This window comes from Triticum aestivum, chromosome 7D (genome assembly GCF_018294505.1).
Source record: "Triticum aestivum cultivar Chinese Spring chromosome 7D, IWGSC CS RefSeq v2.1, whole genome shotgun sequence".
Lineage (NCBI taxonomy): Eukaryota > Viridiplantae > Streptophyta > Magnoliopsida > Poales > Poaceae > Triticum > Triticum aestivum.
In genome coordinates this window covers 46279341-46291677 of record NC_057814.1, presented here as the reverse complement: position 1 = coordinate 46291677, position 12337 = coordinate 46279341, and the positions used below count along the sequence as shown (strand labels likewise).

Genomic DNA, 12337 nt, shown 5'->3' with positions numbered 1-12337 from the left:
GCTACTAAACAACGGCTGACAGAGACTCATAAGAGGGAGAGCGGTAGCAAAAATGTGATCTTTCGTCTAGACAGAAGAGAGATCCTTTCCTTCCTTTCTATAGGAAATGACTGATGTTGCTAAGTCACCTTCCGCTGCTCTTGCGTCATCCCTTTTCCAATTCTTTTTGTATGGCTCGGTTGCATCCGATTGATCGATCCCTAGTCACTGATTACATGCATGAGTTCTTTGATTCACTACTGACTTCTTCTGTGGAGCCGAGTTCGCCGACTGAGACTACTTGAAAAGAATTTTCGACCAACCGATCTCACGACGATGAGTCACCCACATACTTAACAAAAAATGCAAATAGAAGAGCAAGTAAATCAAGCTCAATTACAACTCACTCTGATCAAATAGCACTCAGGTATAGGATTTCCAGCGGAAAGGTAGCCTTGCTCGCTTCTTTACCCTTGTACGCACAAATCTAGCTCATAGTAGCACTTTCGAGTTCGGTTACTTAAGTACAGAGATTGGAACAACTTAGCGCGGGAAGTCCCATATCTTGTCTTAGCCTCGCCTCACCTATTTCCTCACTAACGAGATCAGAATGAAATAGAATGGAATCTCAAGTCTTAGCTAGATCAGGGCTACCATGTTCCCTCAGACGAAAAAGAAAAGAATACTAGACCTGTTGGACTCGCAAAGTAGGATCAGGCTTTTTCTACTAGAAACAGAGGAGAGCGAAAACTAAGTCAAAGGGGGAAGATCTGTTTATGAGCATTTTAAGGCCGGTTGACAACATCCAATGTCTCCCACGAGGGTGCCTGAAACTCCAGTTTTTCTAGGCAGAGGTAGGTATATATATATATTTAACACATTTTAGTTTGTAGGAAGATTCCCCGCTCTGAATTTTTTTCTATTTGGAGCTTCTTCCAAAGAGGTTGGGATTCTAGTTTCAATTGGATGTGTCCCGGTAAGATCGTTAACGACTGATATACTGCGTGAGACAGCGCATGCTCTCCCCTCTGCATATCAAGAGAATGAAACAACTTCCTGATTCCAGTTTCTTTCATTTATACCTACGATATCCACGCTAAAGATGAAAACTTTTGCAGTTCATATCAGCCTGAATGAGGAAGTAGAGTCAGTTTCATCCATAAACTGGGCCGAAGATCTGACAGAGGTTGACTTGCTGGCTTGTGAGTTGCCAGCTCCGTAGTTGATTGCTAACCAGAGGATAGTGACAGCCAATATTCCTATTCCTGCTTGTGTGCTTGTTTGCTATTCTTCATGTTCCTGTTACGAGACGACCTCAGCTCAAGCTGACCCCACACCGAAAGTCGTCAAGTAGTCTTGGGCTCCATCAATCAGTGAGGAGGAAACCAAAACCTGTTGGAGTTCCCCGCCATCACCTCGCCTAGATCCGGGGGTTCATACCCTCCTGTAGCAGAGATGTAAGTCGCAAAGGCTACTTGCCTGCCGAGGGGGGGAAATTACCTAGTATCAAATTCACAAAGCAGCACATTTAGTAGTTGACATCTTTCTTTCTCGTTTTCATCGGAAAGGAGAGTTTTCACGTTAAGCAAGAAGAGCTACGAGTTGGAGGGCTATTTCACCGACCGTCACTTCTCCTTTGTATCTGCCGAAGACGCAAGTAGCCCAACAACAGGCTTGTGTGGAGTTGAATGACAACACGCAGAGGTCTTTTGGAGAAACTGGGGGCTCTTTATCTAAAGGAAGGGAAAGGTTAACAGGCCAATCTTAGTTTCAGAATTGGAAGAAGCAGTAGGAGGTTCACCATCAGAAAGGCATGGGACAACAAACTCTCTTAAAGCTTTCTTCGAATAAGCCTTTCGCTTGACTTGGCTCAGCGGCTTTAGTTCAGTAAATGCTTTCGTATGAAGCTTGAGTCAAGTCTAGTCTCATGCAGTGAAGATCGTCAAGCAATCATTGCTCGTCTCTCCAAAACATATTGATAAGGAACGCGTTCAAGTGTATGGAATAATCAAACCTTTCACGTATTTGTTAACATAGCGTTGGACGATTGATTCCTCTCTTTCTCCAAGGCCTGCTTCCCATAACTGGCCTTACTAAAACTTACGAAATGATAATTTGACCTAAATTTCCGGTTAACTACTGACTTTCTTTGCTAGCTCACCCGAAAATCTGTCTTCAGGAGGAAAGCTTGCTTGAGTACCTTACTTGAAAACAAACCGCTTGAGCTGTAACCGAAACAGAAAGGTTTGATGAGCCGCTGCTTGCTCTCTAACTGCTCTTACCGCTTCTTCTTCTTGACCTCTGCTCACTGCTGCCAATGTTGTGACTGCCGCCCCTATCTCTAAAGCTGCGGATTACAGCTCCTGATTCAAGCAGTTTTTTTCTGAAGTATGAGTCTTGTTTGTGACATTCAATTCCAGAATGAACATTCAAAGGAAAAGTAGTATGGGACGCTGCTTGCTATTACTGACTGCGGCTGCCGACCGAAGAACTGAAGATCTTCAATCTATGTTTGAGTGCTCTTGCGAAGAACTGAACATTTAATGCCTTCTTGCCTGCCTTCAGTTCATGCCTCCAGGCCGGCCTGCTCTTGCCTATGAATGAGATGCCTACTTCCCATTAAGTCAAAATACCACATAGACATACATATTTTTAAGAATACTTAGTTAGTTAAAGAGAAAGATGGCTTTTGACAAAAAATTTAGTCCCCTCGTTCCCGAGCAAGAAAACGGATGCGCTAACGCGCAACGGCTTTCGCACTAGTTGCTCAATCCGTTGCTTGTTCGGAAGAATCCGCAAATGAATATTCTTTATTTCCTCTCAGACAGGCCCTCTTTTTTCATTCGAATGTACATCTTTTTTGGTAATGATCATCTACAACTGAAAGACTGACGTCTTCCTCTACTCGATCCTTAGTTATACAATCTCCCTCCACCTCAATTTTTATGATCCTCATAGCCTTTTTTATTCGCGTCCTCCCCTGGATCTATTCCTGCCGCGTCCACGTCCTCTGCCTCCAGGAACTAGAGCTGCATCATCTTGTTCATTATTGAGAATAGGCCTCTTCTCACAACGTACCAGTTCTTTTTGCAGTTGAATCTTCCCGTTCTGGCTTATTGAGTGTATAGATTCTTTTTGAAATGCAATCTATTCCCATGTCACTCTTCTCATAACATATCCTGTTCTCCTCACTTTGATTCTGGATTCACCGGTTGATTTAAGACGGGGTTCTATGCTTTCTAGCCCCATTTGACAAAAGTGAGCTTCCCCTATCTCTTTTGTAGGAATCAGATAGCAATGCTCATTCGTGAATAGCATTTCATGCTTCCGCTACTTCGTCGGAGAGATCCATGGACACTCAAAAAAGAAAAGCGGACGGCATTGTTCATACAATAGCCGGAAAAGTAAGTTCTCCCGCCGGCTATTCCAAAAAGAAAGACTTACTTATTCATAAACTTCCTTTTATCGAGCATAATAGCTCTTATACGCTTGTACAGAGGAGTATAAAACAATGTGTGTGTGTGTGTGTGTGTGTGTGTGTATAGAGAGAGACGTGTTTAGTATCCTACAAAAACATTAACATCCAAAGCACCGTAAGCTTGCTTTCTCTCCCGCTGACAGACAAAGAAAAGGTTTTTTTAGCCTTTTCTATGGTAGGCCTACGCTAGTGGAATATCTTTTTTGTTTGTATTCTAGCTTAGCTCTCTCTATTCTTTGCTTAAGCTATCGTGTCGTGTAGATGGATGGCATCTCCCTATTCAGATATGATTAATGCATGGAAGCTAAGGAATTGGGTCATTCTTCAGCCCAAGATGCAAGCATTTGGACTCCATCCGAATATGGCAGTTGAACTCTTATAATAGGCTTGGCTCTGGAAAATGGGCTTATCTTGGGCAAAAAAACACAAATAAAGAAGAGCTTCTTGTTTCCAAGCAGAACTCGAATGGGCTGCTAGCAGATTTTTTGGGGATGGCAAGTTAACACCGTGGGTAGGCTTGCCTTTCACTCGCTCTGGCACATTTTGGCGGAACGTCAACGTTATATATAGTGGAATTCTAGAGGTAAGTTAATGTTTTCAAAAATCCAAATGGAAAAGGATTTGCAAAAATATGCAGATTAGAAGCTAGTACCTCCAGTTTTATGAGAAAGAAGAGGAAGAATCGGCGAACATCCTAAAAAATGGTACTTTTGTCTCAATCCGATCAAAAACAAACATATTCTATTATGTGTTGACCACCGGGAAACGAATGGATTAAGATGAAGACGGACGGTTCAATTAGCGAGCATGGGAAGGCTTGTGGAGGTTTAGCAATAAAAAGGGGATATATGTGTTCTCTCAAGCAGTTAAGAACAAGACCATACTCGAAGTCGAGCTCTTTTGCATCTGAACATGTATTCAAATAGCAGCTAAAAAGGAGTGTCAGAGGATTTGGATTGATTCGGATTCCCTAACATAAGACATGGTCTACTCTCAAGATCCCAAAGTCCGCAGCTAAGGAAAGCCCCTTCTTCATAAGATCAAGAAAGTACGAGCGTCTTTCGAAGATTGGAAAATCTCCCATACTTGGAGACAAGCAAACCAACCGGCCGATTTGCAATTGACTATGCTTAGTAGTTGACATCTTTGGTCTTCACATTTTCCCTTCCATTTTGTAAAGTTAGTAGAAGAGGATAGATCCGGTAAATTGACGAATGTCAATCTTCATTTTTGTAGATTAATACACTGGTAGGGGTCAATCAGGCAAATCCCAAAGCTGACCCCCGAACAGCTGCCGGACTGCTCTATTGATCTTCTCTCTCTTCAGAAAAACGGAACCTTCTCAAAGACTCCCTTTGCACTGAGAACACAATTCATAACCCTCCTTCTCACAAGAAGGCAAACCTTGTACGTTGATCGAATCTTCTTTCGCATCCAGAAGAGAGGCTGTGGGCTATCCGAGAGAGTGGTTCAGGTGACTACCGGAGTCATTGATTAAGCAGGTCAGATGGGCTTAGTAGGGCTCGAACCTACAATATCAATGTTATGAGCGGTACGTTTCAACCAATTAAACTATAAGCCCAATTTGATCTCTACATGCCGGGAAGAGCGGACAAAAAGAGGAGACCTTTGCTCTATCTCCTTCTTCCTCTTCTCGGGGCCCCGGAGGGGTTCTTTGGCAAGCCCTATTAAAGAAGCTAAGTGACTTTCGTCACTCAAGTAGTGAGTTTGAGAGTGACCGTTAGGGTGACCACTTGTACTTCTAGGCCTTGGCAACTTATATGATACGCAACACAGCTTCACTCGATTCAGTAAATCAATAGTTCAAACCAGCCCACTAATAGCTTAGATAGTGGCCCTTCCACTTTGGTATAGTTGACCCTACCTATTGACTCAAGGTTCATAGGAAGGGGGAACCCAGACATAGTGGTATGTAGGCTTCAGTTGTTTTGGTACTTTTTCACTACGTCTTATTATTTGTTTTGTAACCGGCTTTTCACCGGCAGGTCAGTAGGCCTTTTAGAAGGCGAACAAACGAAAGTTCTCCGCGGGCGCTAGCGCTATCTTGTTTGCTTTTGTCAACTGAAGTCACGCGTAGCGCCAACTAACTGATAGCTGATAGAGCGCGAAGCCCCTTCTCTAAGCGAGCAGAGCCATTTCTTTCTACTGTCGTCAAAAGAAAAAGAAAAGTACTAAAGGTGAAGGGCATTCTGTTGTACAGCTACTTTGGTATAGTTACAAAGGTAACCGGTAGGTGCCTGTTGAATCGACAGTAGTTACGAAAGGGGGAAATAGCTCAGTTGGTTAGAGTGCTGGTCTGTCACGCCAGAAGTCGCGGGTTCGAACCCCGTTTTCCCCGCCTGATCTTCCTCTTCCTGCCCGACTCATTTTGAAAACACTGGAAGCTGCTGATCCCAGCGTAGCATTCAAGACAATTGTTCCTTCTTCGGTCTCCCTCCACCCCCTTCGTTTGTTGTGGGTCTCACCGCAGGCACTTACTTAATGAATGAGTGAAGATCTTCCTTCCCCCCTTGTGTCTTACCAAGGATTGAGTTCCCACTTGTGGCGGAAAAAAAAGTATACCATCCCACCCGGCCTAACCCGGGGGGTTAAGGTTCCTCTCGGAGACTGCCAGTCTACAAGAAGCTGGCAGAGCTGTAGCCATTGGACCACATCCATCCATCCTCCTACCTAAAGACGCCTTTTCTTGTTCGTTCGTCGAATTACACTAGTGGAGACTAATTCCTTCCGGCTAATGAAGATACTACCCCAGTCTTCCCATTCATTCCCAGTGGATCCTTCTTATCCCTTTTCATGAACGAACCAAGTTCACCTATACGAGAGTGAGGAATAGAAATCCTACAATCAACTTCCCACTTTTGATGTCCCGTTTGACGATTCTGCTGCGTCTTTAGAAAAAAAAAGGAGAAGGATAGGGGTCGCTAGTCAGAAAAGCTATAAATATCAATTCGAATTCTGAATGAATCAAATCTCCCCAAGTAGGATTCGAACCTACGACCAGTCAGTTAACATCCGACCGCTCTACCACTGAGCTACTGAGGAAGAACGGACTTAAGGAAGTTGACTCTCGTTCTTTGGCCCAACCAACCGCAGACCGAAAATCCAAAAAGTGCGTCACTTTTTCTCTGTCACATACACCGGGAGAAAGGGTGACGATAGCAATCCCCTTTGCCTCCCCGGCCGGGGCAGGACAAGGGGGGCGGCGGTCAAGCATCAACTCTCGATATGCATATTGATCAATCGATCTCCGCGTCCTACCAGTTCGCTAAGTAGATACACTCTACCGAGGGGCAACTAAGGTTGGTTCCTGCCAATTCCCTTGCTGATCAGCCTTGGAAATGGCAAGTATGAGAGAGGACTCTCTTCGTCTCTCCGAGTTTCAACTACTAAGTGAAGTTAAGTAGCACTTTAGCTATTCTAAATGTGAATAGATTCCGATCAAGCAAGCAGGAGAAGGTGGTCCTTTCATCTCTGTGTCTGCTCCATGCTCTATAAAGGATCATGAGTAGGTTTAATGCTAGAAAAAACGAGATCTGCCTAATCATTTCGGTAGATGAAGTAGTGGGAGGTCACGAAGGAAGTAAGGGGGCATGTTAAGTTGATAATTTCGAACATTGTAGCATCCTTTTGATGGTTGGGCTTTGAGTTGAGAACTTTTAAGAACTCTTAATATGAAAATACACATTCTAAAATGACGCATCGAGCGAGAACATTCTGTTTCATTGTGAATGAAAGACATTTTCGACCAACAACATCTACTCATATCCAGCTTCGTGTCATTTTTGAACACTGCGATCAGCAAGCGGGGGAGAGTCAAGTCAAGTACAACACAGGACTGACGGGGTGGGGTGCGCCAAAGCAACCCGGGACCCCTCCGGGGTCACTACAAAAGCGTTGGCGCCTTCTTTTGAAGGTGAAAAACTACGCTAGCTAAGAAAAAGAAAAGGGTTGCGCTAATGGCAAGGAGCAAGAAAAGGGCAGCTAGCTCGAAATCCGATAAATCGAATACCTCCTGGCTTCAGTTATGAGAGAGAACTCCAAGGCAGGATAAAGACTGAGTTGGATTCAGCTGCGTGGGTAGGGATGGCACCCGCAGGGTATGGGTACCGGTGGAGCTACCCCATACCCTTACCCGTCCGCCCTGAGTTTACCCATCACCCATACCCATACCCGTCAAGGGTACAATTTTTTCCCATACCCGTCACCCGACAGGGTATATGGGTACCCGCGGGTAAAAACACCCGCATTTAAAACACATCAATTGAGTAGAAAATAGTTGTAAAAAGCAACATATAATCATAAATTATTAATAGCAACACATTTTAAACAACAATGTACAACAACATATTCTCATAAACAAAAACACTTGCCTATAAAGTGACATATAAAATGTTAAACAAGAACACATAATCATAAATAACAACACATATGCATACACTTTAAGTTCACGAAATCATGATAAATTACAGAGATAATTTGAATACACATTAGAGTTTTTACCTAGTGTGATTAGGAGGGGAAATGAATACATTGGGATATTAACGGAAACCCACCTGTCAACATTTTAGATGGGTACGCGGGTATGGGTTATACGATCCCATACCCATACCCTCTCTACCCGATGGGTATGATATTTTCCCATTTAAGTACCCATGGGTAATTTTTTGTCCCATACCCTTACCCTAATAGGGATTTTACCCACAGGTCACGCGGGTAATGGGTACCCATTGCCATCCCTATGCGTGGGGAATGAAACAACATTCATGGAATGAGTTGAGGCAAAACCACCAGCTCTTTTTGAGAGTCAGGGGCTTTAAAAGCGCTTTAAAAAGGGTTGTCTGCATTACTGGATTCACTATATCAAATTGTAGTAAAAACAAGGGGCCACGTAGACTATTCTGAGGTGGTATGCTAAATCCATGATCAACTGATGTAGCTAGTGTGACTAAAGCAGCAGCTATTGGCTTAACTAGTTCTAAACTCTCCCACCCGATAAAGGAATTGAAAGACTACCCTGGGCCACGTAGACTATTCCCTTCCGCGGACATTCTTTTCTAGAAGGAACGTAAATACACATGCAAATTGCGTCAACTACCTCATCACTGTCCAAAAAGGGGGATACCGCTATTCATACATGGATGGACGAGGGACTCCGCTGACAACATCAGTAGATGACTTTTCTCGCGAAATGCTATTAACGTTGGAAAAAAACACAGCTCTCAAACCCACCCTCCGGGTGATAGGTAGAAGCATTAGTACCTAACGGAGCGGTATCTAACCAAAAAGGGAGGTGATGTTCTTTTTAGAAACAGGATGGAGCATGGCTTCCTTTCTTCTTAGATACATTTCATTCATTCCATTTCTCTATAGTTTACACCAGAACATCTTGCTAATCCTGACAGATCTCGAAAAGGGTGGGGGCACTAGAACCAAATCTACATACACATCGAAACTTCCTATCTCAGCCAAGCTAGCACCTTCATCCCACCAATGCATTGTACGACTCTCCACCCCCTTTTCCTCCCTCATGAAATCCTAATTTCCCGCAATGAAATTCGATTTCGTTCGTGTCGGCAGTTGGCAAAACGGCCCTGAGATCCGGGACTGGTAAAACATGGGTGCCCAATTTGTTTTTCCGTGCTCCGCCTTAGTGCCCTTATGAAGGCGGCAGGGAGTCCTTAGCCTTTGAACAAAACTCTAGGGAACGCTCAATTGCCTGACGTCTCAACTGCAATGGTGAACTCATTGACATACACTGAAATGGATTGCATCTATTGTTCCAAACAAGGCTGATATTAGCATAAAAGCCCTTCCATGAAATTTCTTGCTTCGCTCTATAGACGAAAGTGCCGGATAGTCAATGGTAACCAGAAGATCTATGGTTTTCGAGAGAAGGTAATTGGAAAAACGATTCATTCCTTTGCTTTCTTTCAGATATCTATTCAATAAGATGATCTGACCTTACCTGAAAACTAGATTCATGAAGAAGCCCAAAAAGTGCCGGGCTTAGTGCAGCCCAGTTCCTAGCCAGTGTGGGGTTCTGCCATGGATATTCGGTCCACTCCAGAATTCCATTCATTTTTCAAACGTAACTCGATTGACTCAATTCACAAACGGCAAGGAAGTCAAAAGTGACGCTTACAGGTCGTACGACAATTGCTTCTCTTCCGGGACTACATACATCTTTTCTTTTACAACTACCATACAAGCTATTCGCTTAATACATGCTAGTAGGTAGGCTGGTGGTGGAGTATTTATTTTCGTCTTTTTTTGGTATGTCTGTATTTCGGTTTTGGGATGGTGCGAATCCATCTATCCACAATTCTTTTATCTTTCAGTAGTGTCAACCTCAGTTCTGGTTCTTTATCTTGGAATACTCTCCGTTGTCCTGGAAGCAATGCTTGAAAGAAAGCGTAAGGAAGCGTCAAATTAGTATGATGTATTGGCAAAGCCAGTAAGAAGGGAATCGAAAGTAGATAGGGACTCCCACTGTAGATGTGGTTTTATACCTTGATGAATTGGTACCTTATAGCATAGCGAATTTACTTTTCTTTCAAAAGGATATATCAACCTGTAGTGAAACTGGGCCACCGAGCTTGCTTTTACCGCTCTTACAGCTCTCTCTCTTCTTTTTTATGGGTGGTTTGGCCAGAAAGAGAAAGAGGAATGTTCTGATGTTGTGGACACTTGTGTTTCACACTTGTGCACAAACTTTATTCTATATGTGAGTAATCCTATCGAACAGACATGATGCGTTTTTATTCAGGCAAACTATTTTGTTTGAGCAAGTCTGAAATCTGTATAATGCCTCTTCAGTGAAAAAATTCTGTCTGCGTTCAGCTTAGTGCATTGAGTGAAAAACTCGAAAAAATTAAATCAGGGTTGTAGGTAATCCTAGTCCTACTCACCTCAACAGACTTGATGCTTTGCACTCGGAGTTTAGAAATTAGAATGTGATGTTGCAGTTTACTTGTCTGAAAAAGTCTGAACCATATGCATTGTTTTTCTAGCAAGGAAAGTAACTGCACTTGTCCCCGGTATAGGAGGGAAGCTGATGGTAACTACTAAGTATTCATTAGGGTGAGATAGTATACCTCACAAGATCTAACGAGTGCACCGTGCTTGCATGTTGTGTGCAATTAATAATATAGGTAGCATATATGACTTTGGTATGATACTCACTAGCTCAGTTCTCACATACTGAACTAGAAAGAATTTACGAGTGTCAGTAAGCTCATCACCTCAAATATATGCCAGTCTTGTCTGAACTGCATCGACAAGAGTCTTATACACTGGGGGGGATATTTTTCGTACAAAAGAGGAGAATAATCTTTGATATGGTACTGTCTAGCGTAAGGATGTTTGCATCACAATCTTGTTATAGTTTCTTAGTTGTTTGTATGCATTGGGCATAGGATTGGAATAATATGAACATCTTAGAGCATCTCTAGCAGATTCCCTAAACTTTAATCCCTATAATTGACATTTGGTTCACGCAATTCATTGAACACTTTGCCCGCAAGCACACCGTACACACACATTGAGCTAAATCCACCGCACACACATTGAACTTGATAAATCCATCGCGCACACATTGAAAAAAAAACCATTGGCAGCTTTCCATTATGAACCGAACCCAACTAATTCAAACCATCATATAGATTACGATGAAATAAACCATTGACATGGTTGCTGCCGTTGTCCGTGCCCCACAAATCAAACCCAACCCAAGTCAAAAGCTAGTGTCTCTAGTTCCTCATCAAATCTACATGAAATTTATACATATACATACTACACAGCTGGCTCCCACCCGTCATCCTCTCCCTTTTCTCTCTCTCGCCGCCTAGTGGGCCTTAGCTGCTGAGTACAGCTATGCAATCCATGCGATTTAGCGATATGTTTAGGAAGCAGTGGAAGAAAATATCCCGCCTAGGCGAAGCTTAACCGTACTAGGATCTAGGCAACAAGAAAATGCTTAGCAAGTCCTTTATCCTCGCTAGGAAGTTTAGATCTCCATATAATGAGCTCCAATATTATTACTCGCTCATAAGGATAGCTAGTAGAGTTTGTTAAGAATTCTGGCAAATATATCCTGTGTAGGTGATCAATAGTATCCATAGTTTGATTCTGCTATATCATGTAATATTTTATTCAATGTCTCGTGGAACTGACCCCTTTCTTCTAGATGCAAATGCAACAAATGACAATAGTTTTTGTGGTTCCTTTTTAACATGCAAAAAGCGGTAACATACTGCGTTGATGATTGTCTATCGGCACAGAGCCAAATATTTGATTATCTCATGTAGTACATAGATGATGTGATTTCCAGTAATATTTTCAGTCGGCTCTGAATGTTATTAGTTTGTTACTTATGTACTGACATTATTGTCCTGTTTTATGTTGTCCACATGAAGGTTGTTCTTCTCACTCAACAGATCTGCAGCTATCAGTAATATAATGAGTTGTTGTTTTGTTTCTAGGCCATGGTTCTTCCATCCCACCCTTATCTTCACAAGGAAACACACATCGGTCACTAGTAGAAAACAGGGCTTTGGTTCGGCCAGAAAAAAGCATTAATCCCGGTTGCATTACGAACCGGGACTAATGTGAGCATTAGTCCCGGTTCGAGCGGCTAGGGCACCGTACAGGCATTAGTCCTGGTTCAAATGGGACCTTTAGTCCCGGTTGGTGCCACGAACCGGGACTAAAGGGTGCGATGCACATTAGTACCGGTTCGTGGCACCAACCGGTACTAAAGATTAGACCTTTAGTCCCGGTTCGAGCCACCAACCGGTACTAATGGGGTTTGAGGCATTAGTACCGGTTCATGGCACGAACCGGTACTAGAGGTCCCATTTT

The 12337-nt window shown here is 43.0% G+C and overlaps 2 non-coding genes across 2 annotated transcripts; one reads left to right on the top strand and one right to left on the bottom strand.

The window, feature by feature from the left end:
- The first annotated feature begins 5742 nt into the window (after nucleotides 1–5742).
- TRNAD-GUC (transfer RNA aspartic acid (anticodon GUC)) lies at nucleotides 5743–5816 on the top strand. Its single transcript has one exon. It is a non-coding gene; the product is annotated as a tRNA-Asp (tRNA).
- Nucleotides 5817–6448: 632 nt separating this feature from the next.
- Nucleotides 6449–6520, bottom strand: TRNAN-GUU (transfer RNA asparagine (anticodon GUU)). The gene has a single exon. It is a non-coding gene; the product is annotated as a tRNA-Asn (tRNA).
- Between the last annotated feature and the right edge of the window lie 5817 nt (nucleotides 6521–12337).